At 39.7% G+C, this 15,682-nt stretch overlaps 1 non-coding gene across 1 annotated transcript; it reads left to right on the top strand.

Annotated features, from left to right (window-relative positions):
- The first annotated feature begins 332 nt into the window (after nt 1-332).
- LOC148563526 (small nucleolar RNA R71) lies at nt 333-440 on the top strand. The gene has a single exon (XR_015884142.1). It is a non-coding gene; the product is annotated as a small nucleolar RNA R71 (small nucleolar RNA).
- The last annotated feature ends 15,242 nt before the right edge of the window (nt 441-15,682 follow it).

Genomic DNA, 15,682 nt, shown 5'->3' with positions numbered 1-15,682 from the left:
TAAGAAGCCTCTTGAGTACTGTTGGATGCAGCTTGCATTCCATTCAGACTCTGAGAGATCATATTGACTTGCTGAGTCAATATTTTATTCTGAGCCAATATGGCATTCAGAGTGTCAACTTCAAGAACTCCCTTCTTCATAGGCGTCCCATTATTCACAGGATTCCTTTCAGAAGTGTACATGAACTGGTTATTAGCAACCATGTCAATGAGTTCTTGAGCTTCTGCAGGCATTTTCTTTAGGTGAATGGATCCACCTGCAGAAGTGTCCAGTGACATCTTTGATAGCTCAGATAAACCATCATAGAATATATCCAGGATGGTCCATTCTGAAAGCATGTCAGAAGGACACTTTTTGGTCAACTGTTTGTATCTTTCCCAAGCTTCATAGAGGGATTCACCTTCTTTCTGTCTGAAGGTTTGAACATCAGCTCTAAGCTTGCTCAGCTTTTGAGGAGGAAAGTACTTGGCTAAGAAAGCCGTGACCAGCTTATCCCAAGAGTTCAGGCTATCTTTGGGTTGAGAATCCAACCATAATCTAGCTCTGTCTCTTACAGCAAAAGGGAAAAGCATGAGCCTGTAGACTTCAGGATCTACTCCATTAGTCTTAACAGTATCACATATCTGCAAGAATTCAGTTAAGAACTGAAAAGGATCTTCAGATGGAAGTCCATGAAACTTGCAGTTCTGCTGCATCAGAGAAACTAATTGAGGTTTCAGCTCAAAGTAGTTAGCTCCAATGGCAGGAATGGAGATGCTTCTTCCATGTAAATTGGAATTAGGTGCAGTAAAGTCACCAAGCATCCTCCTTTCATTATTATTATTTTCGGCTGCCATCTCCTCTTCCTGTTCAAAAATTTCTGAAAGGTTATCTCTGGATTGTTGTATTTTAGCTTCTCTTAATTTTCTCTTCAGAGTCCTTTCAGGTTCCGGATCTGCTTCAACAAGAATATTCTTGTCCTTTCTCCTGCTCATATGACAAAGAAGAAGGCACAGAAAAATAATAATAATAATAGAGATCCTTTATACCACAGTATAGGGATCCATGTGTGAGTAGAAGAAGAGCGGGAGACAAAGAATGTAATATAATGGAAGAAACACATCTGTGAGGATGGCAGAGATGTGAGATGAGATGTTAGGATATGAATGAATAAATAGAATAAGATAGGGGAGGAATAATTTTCGAAAATTATTTTGAAAAAGAGTTAGTGATTTTTGAAAATGGTTTTTTTGAAAATTGTTAGTATTTTTTTCGAATTTTTTTTTTAAAATTAAAAATAAAAATAAGAATAATTAGTTAATTAAAAAGAAATTTTTGAAAAAGAGGGAAGATATTTTCGAAAATTAGAGAGAGAGAGAGTTAGTTAGGTAGTTTTGAAAAAGATAAGAAACAAACAAAAAGTTAGTTAGTTAGTTGAAACAAATTTTGAAAAGATAAGAAGTTAGGAAGTTAGAAAAGATATTTTGAAATCAAATTTTTGAAAAAGATAAGATAAGAAGATATTTTGAAAAGATATGATTGAGATTAGTTTTGAAAAAGATTTGATTTTTTTTTTAAAATCACAATTAATGACTTGATTCACAAGAAATCACAAGATATGATTCTAGAACTTAAAGTTTGAATCTTTCTTAACAAGCAAGTAACAAACTTCAAATTTTTGAATCAAAACATTAATTGATTATGTTATTTTCGAAAATTTGATATAAAAATAAGAAAAAGATTTTTAAAAAATATTTTTGGAATTTTCGAAAATAACTAAGAATTTTGAAAAAGATTTGATTTTTGAAAAAGATTTTGAAAAAGATAAGATTTTCAAATTGAAAATTTGACTTGACTCATGAGAAACAATTTGATTTTAAAAATTTTTGAAAAAGTCAACTCAAATTTTCGAATTTGATGAGAGAGAAGAGGAAGATATTTTTTTGACTTTTTTTTTGAATTTTTATGAAAAACATGAAAATTATGCAATGCATGAAATTTTTAGATCAAAACAATGAATGCATGCAAGAATACTATGAATGTCAAGATGAACACCAAGAACACTATGAATGTCAAGATGAACATCATAGACACAATTTTGAAAAATTTTTAATGCAAAGAAAACATGCAAGACACCAAACTTAGAATTCTTTAATACTTACGCACTAAGAATTCAAGAATGCATATGATAAACATGAAAAGACACAAAACAAAAAATCATCAAGATCAAACAAGAAGACTTACCAAGAACAACTTGAAGATCATGAAGAACACTATGAATGCATGAAATTTTCGAAAAATGCAAGATGCATATGCAAGTGACACCAAACTTGTGATATGACTCAAGACTTAAACAAGAAACACAAAAATATTTTTGATTTTTATGATTTTCTAATTTTTTTGGATTTTTATTTTATATTTTTCGAAAAATTCTTTTGAAAAAGAAAATAAGAATTCCAAAATTTTTAATATGAATTCCAGGAATCTTATGCTCTAAAGCTCCAATCAAAGGGTCAGGCATGGCTTAATAGCCAGCCAAGCTTTAGTATGTAACTCAGACATGACACGCCTGACATTCCTTACATTCAACAGCCAATTGGCTAAGAAAGATAAAGAAGCTCTTCTCTTGAGTATAAGAATTGAGACATGGCTTTACAGCCAGCCAGGCTTCAACATGCTTCATGAAACACTAGAATTCATTCTTAAAAATTCTGAAGCCATAGAATAATTTATTTTTGAAATTTTTTTTTTCGAAAACAGGTGAGAAAATTTTGAAATATTTTTTGAAAAATTTTTGAAAAGAAAACAAAAAGAAAATTACCTAATCTGAGCAACAAGATGAACCGTCAGTTGTCCAAACTCGAACAATCCCCGGTAACGGCGCCAAAAACTTGGTGCACGAAATTGTGATGTCCAGGCTCAAATAATACCTGGCACGTGAGCTACTTGGTACGCGTAATCGTGATTACACATTCATAATTTGTCACAACTTCGATACAACTAACCAGCAAGTGCACTGGGTCGTCCAAGTAATACCTTACGTGAGTAAGGGTCGAATCCCACGGAGATTGTTGGTATGAAGCAAGCTATGGTCACCTTGTAAATCTCAGTCAGGCAGATATAAAGTGATAATGGTGTTTTTCGAATAATAAATAATAGAATAGGGATAGAGGTACTTATGTAAATCATTGGTAGGAATTTCAGATAAGCGAATGGAGATGCTTTTCGTTCCTCTGAACCTCTGCTTTCCTGCTATCTTCATCCAATCAGTCTTACTCCTTTCCATGGCTGGCTTTATGTGATACATCACCACTGTCAATGGCTACTTTCGGTCATCTCTCGGGAAAATGATCCAATGCCCTGTCACGGCACGGCTAATCGTCTGGAGGCATCACCCTTGCCAATGGCTTCATCTTATCCTCTCAGTGAATAATATGCTCACGCACCCTGTCACGGCACGGCTATTCATCTGTCGGTTCTCGATCATGCTGGAATAGGATTTACTATCCTTTTGCGTCTTTCACTAACGCCCTGCAATCGCGAGTTAGGAGCTCGTCACAGTCATTCAATCATTGAATCCTACTCGGAATACCACAGACAAGGTTTAGACTTTCCGGATTCTCTTGAATGCCGCCATCATTCTAGCTTACGCCACGAAGATTCTGGTTAGGAGATCTAAGAGATACTCATTCTAGCTTAATTCATGTAGAACAGAAGTGTTTGTCAGGCACGCGTTCATAAGGGAGAAGGATGATGAGCGTCACACATAATCATCACCTTCATCACGTTCTTGGGTACGAATGGATATCTTAGAAGCAAAATAAGAAGAATTGAATAGAAAACAGTAGTACTTTGCATTAATCTTTGAGGAACAACAGAGCTCCACACCTTAATCTATGGAGTGTAGAAACTCTACCGTTGAAAATACATAAGTGATAGGTCCAGGCATGGCTGAGATGGCCAGCCCCCAAAGTCTAAGAACAATGCATTCAAAGATGATCCTAAGATCCTAAGATGATCAAAAGATGTCTAATACAATAGTAAGAGGTCCTATTTATAATAAACTAGCTACTAGGGTTTACATGAGTAAGTAATTGATGCATAAATCCACTTTCGGGGCCCACTTGGTGTGTGTTTGGGCTGAGCTTGAGTGTGGCACGTGTAGAGGTCCTCCTTGGAGTTGAACGCCAGTTTTAGTGCCAGTTTGGGCGTTCAACTCTGGTTTTGGCTCCTTTTCTGGCCCTGGACGCCAGAATTGGGTAGAAAGCTGGCGTTGAACGCCAGTTTACGTCATCTATTCTTGGCCAAAGTATGGACTATTATATATTGCTAGAAAGCCCTGGATGTCTACTTTCCAACGCAATTGGAAGAGCGCCATTTCGAGTTCTGTAGCTCCAGAAAATCCACTTTGAGTGCAGGGAGGTCAGAATCCAACAGCATCAGCAGTCCTTCTTCAACCTCTGAATCTGATTTCTGCTCAAGTCCCTCAATTTCAGCCAGAAAATACCTGAAATCACAGAAAAACACACAAACTCATAGTAAAGTCCAGAAATGTGAATTTAACATAAAAACTAATGAAAACATCCCTAAAAGTAACTAGATCCTACTAAAAACATACTAAAAACAATGCCAAAAAGCGTATAAATTATCCGCTCATCAAACCTCCCTTGTTCACCAATAAACTAAATGCATTGGATCAACTGAGATTGCCTCAGAAGAAACAGGATCCTGGAAAGTTCCTAATACCCTGTACCATAGGCACCATGACCTTTGAGAAGGCTCTATGTGACCTTGGGTCAGGAATAAACCTCATGCCACTCTCTGTAATGGAGAAACTTGGAATCTTTGAGGTGCAAGCTGCTAGAATCTCATTAGATATGGTGGACAATTCAAGAAAAGAGGCTTATGGACAAGTAGAGGACATACTAGTAAAGGTTGAAGGCCTTTACATCCCTGCTGATTTCATAATCCTAGACACTGGAAAGGATGAGGATGAATCCATTATCCTTGGAAGACCCTTCCTGGCCACAGCAAGAGCTGTGATTGATGTGGACAGAGGATAATTGATCCTTCAACTAAATGAGGACATCCTTGTGTTTAAAACTCAAGGATCTCTCTCTGTAACCATGGAGAGGAAGCATGAAAAGCTTCTCTCACTGCAGAGTCAACCAGAGCCCCCACAGTCAAACTCTAAGTTTGGTGTTGGGAGGTGGTGTGCAGAAGTTGTGATTACACTTTGATTATGTAAAATTCATCGCTCTTTCTTTCCCTGGTAATGGCGCCAAAAAATACGATGCCAATACCATGGTTCACAACTTCGCACAACTAACCAGCAAGTGCACTGGGTCGTCCAAGTAATACCTTACGTGAGTAAGGGTCGAATCCCACGGAGATTGTTGGTATGAAGCAAGCTATGGTCACCTTGTAAATCTCAGTCAGGCGGATATAAAATAGTAATGGGGTTTTCGAAAATAATTAATAAAATAGGGATAGAAATACTTATGTAAATCACTGGTGAGAATTTCAGATAAGCGAATAGAGATGCTTTCGTTCCTCTGAACCTCTGCTTTCCTGCTATCTTCATCCAATCAGTCTTACTCCTTTCCATGGCTGGCTTTATGTGATACATCACCACTGTCAATGGCTACTTTCGGTCTTCTCTCGGGAAAATGATCCAAATGCCCTGTCACGGCACGGCTAATCGTCTGGAGGCATCACCCTTGTCAATGGTTTCATCTTATCCTCTCAGTGAAAATGGTCAACGCACCCTGTCACGGCATGGCTATTCATCTGTCGGTTCTCGATCCTACTGGAATAGGATTTACTATCCTTTTGCGTCTGTCACTACGCCCGGCAATCGCGAGTTTGAAGCTTGTCACAGTCATTCAATCATTGAATCCTACTCGGAATACCACAGACAAGGTTTAGACCTTCCGGATTCTCTTGAATGCCGCCATCATTCTAGCTTACACCACGAAGATTCCGATTAAGAGATCTAAGAGATACTCATTCAATTCTAATGTAGAACGGAAGTGGTTGTCAGGCACGCGTTCATAGGGAATGATGATGATTGTCACGTTCATCACATTCAGGTTGAAGTGCGAATGAATATCTTGGAAGCGAAATAAGATGAATTGAGTAGAAAACAGTAGTACTTTGCATTAATCTTTGAAGAACAGCAGAGCTCCACACCTTAATCTATGGAGTGTAGAAACTCTACCGTTGAAAATACATAAGTGATAATGGAGTTCATTGGTCTCGGCCCCAGAGGGGAACTGGAGTAACCAAGACTCTGAATACAATGATAAAAAGTTCTATTTATAATAAACTAGCTACTAGGGTTTACAGAAGTAAGTAATTGATGCATAAATTCACTTCCGGGGCCCACTTGGTGTGTGCTTGGGCTGAGATTTAACTTTCCACGTGCAGAGGCCATTTGTGGAGTTGAACGCCAGGTTTTGATCCATTTCTGGCGTTCAACTCTGGTTTTTTATCCCTTTCTGGCGCTGAACTCCAGAATTGGGCAGAGAGCTGGCGTTGAACGCCAGTTTGCATTGTCTAAACTTGGGCAAAGTATGGACTATTATACATTGCTGGAAATCCCTAGATGTCTACTTTCCAACGCAATTAGAAGCGCGCCATTTCAAGTTTTGTAGCTCCAGAAAATCCACTTTGAGTGCAGGGATGTCAAATCCAACAACATCAGCAGTCCTTCTTCAACCTCTGAATCTGATTTTTGCTCAAGTCCCTCAATTTCAGCCAGAAAATACCTGAAATCACAGAAAAACACACAAACTCATAGTAAAGTCCAGAAATGTGAATTTAACATAAAAACTAATGAAAACATCCCTAAAAGTAACTAGATCCTACTAAAAACATACTAAAAACAATGCCAAAAAGCGTATAAATTATCCGCTCATCAGGAGGCCACAACCAAACTCTAAGTTTGGTGTTGAACTCCCATATCTAAACTCTAAGTTTGGTGTTGGGAAGTCTCAACAATGCTCTGAACATCTGTGAGGCTCCATGAGAGCTCACTGTCAAGCTATTGACATTAAAGAAGTGCTTGTTGGGAGGCAACCTAATTTTTATTTATCTAATTTTATTTTCATTCTTATTGTTCTTTCATGTTTTATTAGGTTCATGATCATGTGGAGTCACAAAATAAATAGAAAAATTAAAAAAAGAATCAAAAATAGCAGAAGAAAAATCACACCCTGGAGGAAGGGCTTACTGGCGTTTAAACGCCAGTAAGGAGCATCTGGCTGGCGTTCAACGCCAGAACCGAGCATGGATCTGGCGTTGAATGCCAGAAACAAGCAACATCCTGGCGTTCAGATGCCAGGAATGCACCCTGAGGAAAGCTGGCGCTGAACGCCAGAAACAAGCATAGAACTGGCGTTCAACGCCCAGAACAAGCATCAATTCGGCGTTTAAATGCCAGAATTGCATGCAAAGGTATTTTACATGCCTCAATGGTGCAGGGATGTAAATCCTTGACACCTCAGGATCTGTGGACCCCACAGGATTATCTCAGCATCTGTGGACCCCACAGGATCCCCACCTACCTCCACTCATATTCTCCCCTCTTCTCATTCATCCTCTCTTCCCAATAAACACCTTTCCCCAAAACCCTTCACCAATCACCTCAATCTCTCTCTTCCCTATTACCCATTTACCACTCACATCCATCCACTCTTCCCCATAAACCTACCTCATAAACCCCACCTACCTTCAAATTTCAAAATCACTTTCCTACCCAAACCCACCCCATATGGCCAAACCTTAACCCCTCTCCCTCCACTATATAAACCTCTCCATTCTTCTTCATTCTCACACAACACAACCCTCTCATCCCCTTCTTGGCCGAAACACAACCCTCTCTCCCTCTCTTCCATATCTTCTTCTTCTTCTTCTTTTCTTTCTTCTCTTGCTCGAGGGCGAGTAATATTCTAAGTTTGGTGTGGTAAAAGCATAAGCTTTTTGTTTTTCCATTACCATTGATGGCACCTAAGACCGGAGAATCCTCTAGAAAAGGGAAAGGAAAGACAAAAGCTTCCACCTCCGAGTCATGGGAGATGGAAAGATTCATCTCCAAAGCCCATCAAGACCACTTCTATGATGTTGTGGCCAAGAAGAAGGTGATCCCTGAGGTCCCTTTCAAACTCAAGAAAAATGAGTATTCGGAGATTCGACATGAGATCCAAAGAAGAGGTTGGGAAGTTCTAACAAACCACATCCAACAAGTCGGAATTCTAATGGTTCAAGAGTTCTATACTAATGCATGGATCACTAGGAACCATGATCGAAGTAAGAACCCGAACCCAAAGAATTATCTCACCATGGTTCGGGGGAAATACTTAGATTTTAGTCCGGAAAATGTGAGGTTGGCGTTCAACTTGCTAATGATGGAAAAGAACGTACGCCCCTACACAAGAAGAGTCAACTTTGATCAAAGGTTGAACCAAGTCCTCATGGACATATGTGTGGAAGGAGCTCAATGGAAGATTGACTCAAAAGGCAAACCGGTTCAACTGAGAAGACTGGACCTTAAGCCTGTAGCTAGAGGATGGTTGGAGTTCATTCAACGCTCAATCATTCCCACTAGCAACCGGTCTGAAGTTACAATAGACCGGGCCATCATGATCCATAGCATCATGATTGGGGAGGAAGTGGAGGTTCATGAGATTATACCTCAAGAACTCTACAAGGTGGCTGACAAGTCCTCCACTATGGCAAGGTTAGCCTTTCCTTACCTCATTTGCCACCTATGCAATTCGGCTGGGATTGACATAGAGGGAGATATCCTCATTGAAGAGGACAAGCCCATCATTAAGAAAAGGATGGAGCAAACAAGAGAGCCTATTCATGGATCTCAAGAGACGCATGAAGAAGCTCATCACCAAGAAATCCCTGAGATGCCTCAAGGGATGCACTTTCCTCCACAGAATTTTTGGGAGCAAATCAACACCTCCCTAGGAGAATTAAGTTCCAACATGGGACAATTAAGGGTGGAACATCAAGATCACTCCATCATCCTCCATGAAATTAGAGAAAATCAAAGAGCAATGAGGGAGGAGCAACAAAGACAAGGAAGAGACATAGAAGAGCTCAAGGACATCATTGGTTCCTCAAGAAGGAAACGCCACCATCACTAAGGTGGACTCATTCCTTGTTCTCAAATTTTCTATTTTTTGTTTTCTTTATGTTAAGTGCTTATCTATGTTAGTGTCTTATTACATGATCATTAGTATTTAGTAACTTTGTCTTAAAGTTATTAATGTCTTATGAATCCATCACCTCCCTTAAATGAAAAATGTTCTTAATTCAAAAGAATAAGAAGTACATGAGTTTCGAATTTATCCTTGAACTTAGTTTAATTATATTGATGTGGTGACAATACTTTTTGTTTTCTGAATGAATGCTTGAACAGTGCATATGTCTTTTGAAGTTGTTGTTTATGAATGTTAAATATGTTGGCTCTTGAAAGAATGATGACAAGGAGACATGTTATTTGATAATCTGAAAAATCATAAAAATGATTCTTGAAGCAAGAAAAAGCAGTGAATACAAAGCCTGCAGAAAAAAAATGCGAAAAAAAATGGCAAAAATAAAAAGAGAAAAAGAAAAAGCAAGCAGAAAAAGCCAATAGCCCTTAAAACCAAAAGGCAAGGGTAAATAAAAAGGATCCCAAGGCTTTGAGTATCAGTGGATAGGAGGGCCTAAAGGAATAAAATCTTGGCCTAAGCGGCTAAACTAAGCTGTCCCTAACCATGTGCTTGTGGCGTGAAGGTGTCAAGTGAAAACTTGAGACTGAGCGGTTAAAGTCAATGTCCAAAGCAAAAGCAGAGTGTGCTTAAGAACCCTAGACACCTCTAATTGGGGACTTTAGCAAAGCTGAGTCACAATCTGAAAAGGTTCACCCAGTTATGTGTCTGTGGCATTTATGTATCCGGTGGTAATACTGGAAAACAAAGTGCTTAGGGCCACGGCCAAGACTCATAAAGTAGCTGTGTTCAAGAATCAACATACTGAACTAGGAGAATCAATAACACTATCTGAACTCTGAGTACCTATAGATGCCAATCATTCTGAACTTCAATGGATAAAGTGAGATGCCAAAACTATTCAAGAGGCAAAAAGCTACAAGTCCCGCTCATCTGATTGGAGCTATGTTTCATTGATATTTTGGAATTTATAGTATATTCTCTTCTTTTTATCCTATTTGATTTTCAGTTGCTTGGAGACAAGCAACAATTTAAGTTTGGTGTTGTGATGAGCGGATAATTTATACGCTTTTTGGCATTGTTTTTAGTATGTTTTTAGTAGGATCTAGTTACTTTTAGGGATGTTTTTATTAGTTTTTATGTTAAATTCACATTTCTGGACTTTACTATGAGTTTGTGTGTTTTTCTGTGATTTCAGGTATTTTCTGGCCGAAATTGAGGGACTTGAGCAAAAATCAGATTCAGAGGTTGAAGAAGGACTGCTGATGCTGTTGGATTCTGACCTCCCTGCACTCAAAGTGGATTTTCTGGAGCTACAGAACTCCAAATGGCGCGCTATCAACGGCGTTGAAAAGTAGACATCCAAGGCTTCCAGCAATATATAATAGTCCATACTTTGCTCGAGTTTAGACAATGCAAAAGGGGGTTGAACGCCAGTTCTACGCTGCAGTCTGGAGTTAAACGCCAGAAACACGTCACGAACCAGAGTTGAACGCCAAAAACACGTTACAACTTGGCGTTCAACTCCAAAAGAAGCCTCTGCACGTGAAAGCTTCATGCTCAGCCCAAGCACACACCAAGTGGGCCCCGAAAGTGAATTTCTGCATCAATTACTTGCTTCTGTAAACCCTAGTAGCTAGTCTAGTATAAATAGGACTTTTTACTATTATATTTACATCTTTGGATTATCTTTTGATCCTTTGATCAAGACTTGGTTACTCCGGTTCCCCTCTGGGGCCGAGACCAATGAACTCCATTATCACTTATGTATTCTCAACGGTAGAGTTTCTGCACTCCATAGATTAAGGTGTGGAGCTCTGCTGTTCCTCATGATTTAATGCAAAGTACTACTATTTTCTATTCAATTCAACTTATTCCGCTTCTAAGATATCCATTCGCACCCAAGAACATGATGAATGTGATGATTATGTGACGCTCATCATCATTCTCACTTATGAACGCATGCCTGACAAACACTTCCGTTCTACATGCAAACAAGCTAGAATGAGTATCTCTTAGATATCTAATACAGAGGACCGAGTCCGAGATATTAGAATCTTCGTGGTATAAGTTAGAACCCATGGATGGCCATTCCTGAGATCCGGAAAGTCTAAACCTTGTCTGTGGTATTCCGAGTAGGATCTGGGAAGGGATGGCTGTGACGAACTTCAAACTCGCGAGTGCTGGGCGTAGTGACAGACGCAAAAGGAGGGTGAATCCTATTCCAGTATGATCGAGAAACTCCAGATGATTAGCCGTGCCGTGACAGAGCATTTGGACCTTTTTCACAGAGAGGATGGGATGTAGCCATTGACAACGGTGATGCCTTACAGAAAGCTTGCCATGGAAAGGAGTAGGACTGGTTGGATGAAGACAGCAGGAAAGCAGAGGGTCAGAGGAACGAAAGCATCTCTATACGCTTATCTGAAATTCTCACCAATAAATTACATAAGTATTTCTATCTTTATTTTCTGTTTATTTATTATTATTATTCGAAAACTTCATAACCATTTGATATCCGCCTGACTGAGATTTACAAGATGACCATAGCTTGCTTCATACCAACAATCTCCGTGGGATCGACCCTTACTCACGTAAGGTTTTATTACTTGGATGACCCAGTGCACTTGCTGGTTAATTGTATCAAAGTTGTGACAAATTATGAATTAAGATTAGAGCACCAAGTTTTTGGAGCTATTACCAGGGATCACAATTTTGTGCACCACCCACCTGAGTCAACATCGGCTCCGCCTTCCGGACAATGACAATCGAATGAAGAAGGACACGGTACACGGACTTCGCCTGAACGACAACGTTGCAATCATGAAAAACTCCTCCGTTCCCGGCAGAAGGTGCTAGTTAATGAAAACTGGAGTGTCAAAACTCCAGTCCATCACGGATGGCAACGGCCCATCTTCTTCCACGTTCTCCCCGCTACTCCCCTCTATCACCCTCTTTCACTTCTTGCTAGCCTCGGGAGCCTGGACCACCACGATCTGCTCATCAACCTCGACACCAGCTACCTCGATCAAAATCATCTCCTGAGAAATAGTCTGGAAATCCAGCTGAAGTTGGGACCGAGGTGTCGACGATAAAGCTCCGCCACCCTCACTCTTGGCATCTTGGGTCATAGAGGCCTTCAGCCTCACAAGGGAAGTCAAACCGCCAGCCATCACAACTGAAGAAGAGGAAAAGAAAATCACATCAAGTTTCAAACTCGGGAAACAAAAATAACATAAAAGCAGGAAGAAACATAAAAAAACCTACCAACGTAGGTTCGGCACGCCACTGGATCACCCATAACGTCCCGAAGATTTAAAGGCCGGTCCGCAAAAATTGCCAACAAAACATCGGCAATGTCCTTATTCTCAGGAGACAAACCCTCATAGGTAACCCGCATTAAGTATGATGCACCGGCCATGTGGCGAACCGACGTTCCTCCTCCAGGGTCAGCCAGAAGGGATGGTGCCCCCGAGCAAGGCGCAGCTTAAAATATTCCTCCTTAAAGTCATGAAAGAAGTCTTCAAACAACCCAAAAATCTGCCGATTCGGCTGGGCCCAGAACGACCATAATCTTTCTTATGATTTTCCTCCTTTGTCAGAAGGGTGCATAAAAAGAAAAAGAGAAAAACTTCTACCTGAGTCGAAAGCTCCAGATACTCACAGACTAGTTCGAAAGTCTGGATGGCTGCCGAACTATTGGGATGCAGCTGAGACAGTGCCACCGAACAACGATTAAGCAGCGCTTAAACAAACTCCGAAAAAGGAAGCTGCACCCCCAACCGCGTGAACATGGGTTCATAGACCCACATCCAGTCTACAACTCGGGGAGAGTCGAGGTTTATATAGCAAAACCTCTCGTCTCGTCCATCCCGGCTAGCGCAAGATCGTACTGATGTTCAGCCTCACCACCTCCGCAAACCGCGCCCTCGTAGCGGAGCTTCTGGAGGTCCTTCTCTATAACCTGAGATGGTATTCCCCACATGTCAGAGGACACTCAATAGTAAGCTTTGGAGATGCCATTAGTCTGGACAACGGGAGCCCAAACGCCCTTATTTCTCTACCAAACCATACCTAAAAAGGGGACACCACTATCAGCCCACTCCCCGAGAAAAGAGAACCATACAAATTCTTTCACTAACGTGCCTAAAAGAAGCCTAAAAGACTTCGGTACCTTCCCCATCTCTCTATTTCTAACACAGTCACAAAGCTACATCAAAAATAGTGGCACCCCTTCTGATTTCCTATCACTCCAACCCAGAAAAACAACCCCGAATAAATGAATGTAGAAGTAAGGCAATCGAAAGGAAAACACAGGAAAAGCAAGTTAAAATGCGCATTAAAGGTAAAGCAAACATCTACCTGGTTTTCTGAAATACGACACAGCACAAAATGCAGGATGAATGAACGTACAATGCATGGATGAACCAACCCAAAAAACAAGCAGCGAATGGAAAAGTATGAAAATAGGAGAAGTAAAAGAAGAAGAAGTTCGAAACAAAGAAAATGTAAAAAGGTGAAGCGGTTACTAATAAAAGCCCAACGCTTCAAATGAAATACGAAGGGGTGAAGGGCAAAATTGGAAAGAGAACCAAAATTCCCTTTCACATTAAAATGTCATTGTGATGCCTAGGAAACCGCAATTGGCGAACCGTCCCTTTTGAGAAAAGCAATAGACAAGTGACGGGACGGCCAAGCACGCCCCAGATTTTCGACCTCAACCAGGAAACCTGGATGATGCCCTCCTTGCCAGGCTCATGGCCGCACGAGAACTTCATTAAGCATTACCTTAAAATGAAAAATCAAATTCCTACAAGGAGCATCAACTCAACCTATAATTTCCATGAAGAAAACTAGACTCATGATTGTGTGATGATCACTTTAGAAGATTAAAAAAGGGCTTTCTGGGCTCCATCCAAGATGATGACACTTTGTGGCTGAGCAACCGCAGTTGTCACCATAGACACGACACTTTGATTCCTCATATCACTTCAATTTTCATTTGTCAAAGAGAGAAAGAAAGAGAGAGATTGATTCTTCTCATTTTAAAAATTTTAAATAAATAAAAATAGAAAACTAAAAAAAATATTTTATGGTTAACTTTACATGCTCCTTATGTACTCCTACTATAATTAATTACCGTCAATATTAAACTAATAACAAAATAATCTAGGTGACAATTATGATACTTTGTGGCTGAGCAACCGTAGTTCTCACCACAAAGACGACCTCCAGTCCTGCAGGGTCTTACAACCAGACAGTGACAACCTCCGTTACCTCCTGTTGTGTAACACCATACCACACAGAACCTTATGCTTAAGTCATAAGACAGAGGTGGTGAGGTATTATGACCCCTAAAAGTAAGATTTATATATATAATATAGTGAAAAAGATTTATAACTAGGAGCCTTTGAAGAAAAGGGTAAAACAAAATCGTTAAATCGAAAAGCGCAACACTCACAAAGCGATAAAGTAAACGAAGCAAGGTAAGAGATATGCTAACATGAATAAATATAAAAGAATGCCAAATTATAGATAACAAAGCTCAAGACCCGGTTCGCGAAGATAACCGGCCAGAGCACATAATATATATATATATATATATATATATATATATATATATATATATATATATATATAAACAGTGGAGATAATGAGTATCTATATAAATACATATAACTAAAATAAAGTCCCAAAATGATCAAGGATCTTTGCTATCAGAAGCTTTCAGCATGCCTCAGCGAGGTGCCTCACGTCCTGCATCTGAAAAGCACAAAATCCGCATGGGGTGAGAACCGGAGGTTCTCAGCTTGGTACCAATGCCCATATATCTAACATATAATGTCCTGGGAAAGCCGAAGGCAATCCAAGAACTTTTGACATATAATTAAAGCTTATAAACATAACTAAACCATGAAAATAAAATAGGAAACTAGCTAAAGGTCTTCAGACTATCTAATACTCCCCAATTCAACTCCTCCGAACCTCTCAACCGCCACCGAAAACAGTAGTAACAAACACAATTATTACAAGTAAGAAAATCACAAATAGAAAGCATATGCAACAAAAAAACATGTAGCAAATAGTTTATGCAATCGTTTAGGCAATCCAAACAAGGCATACCAAACAAACATATAGATGCATATGATGCATGCCTGTCCTAGTAGCTAACCATTGGACTGTCCCTCTGTCATGCATCCCCAACTCGAGTAATTCTCAAACATAAACATATAACACCCACACTGGTGTTTATCCACGGGAGCGAGCTCATCTGGAACTTTCACAGTATCCGACCACACTTACGACATAGGGTCAGCAGAGTATCGAGTCTCAACTTGAAACACGTGGTGGCTAGCCACTGCTTTCACCCAGAAAAACTCATATCTCAGATATTTGGAAGTGCATCAATCTCATTATCAATCAATAATCATATATATATATATATATATTCATGCTCATAACATAACATAACTCAA

This window comes from Arachis ipaensis, chromosome B5 (genome assembly GCF_059453495.1).
Source record: "Arachis ipaensis isolate K30076 ecotype BB chromosome B5, ASM5945349v1, whole genome shotgun sequence".
Classification (NCBI taxonomy): domain Eukaryota; kingdom Viridiplantae; phylum Streptophyta; class Magnoliopsida; order Fabales; family Fabaceae; genus Arachis; species Arachis ipaensis.
Note: the sequence above shows the minus strand (reverse complement) of the source record. Positions and strands in the feature narration are given on the sequence as shown.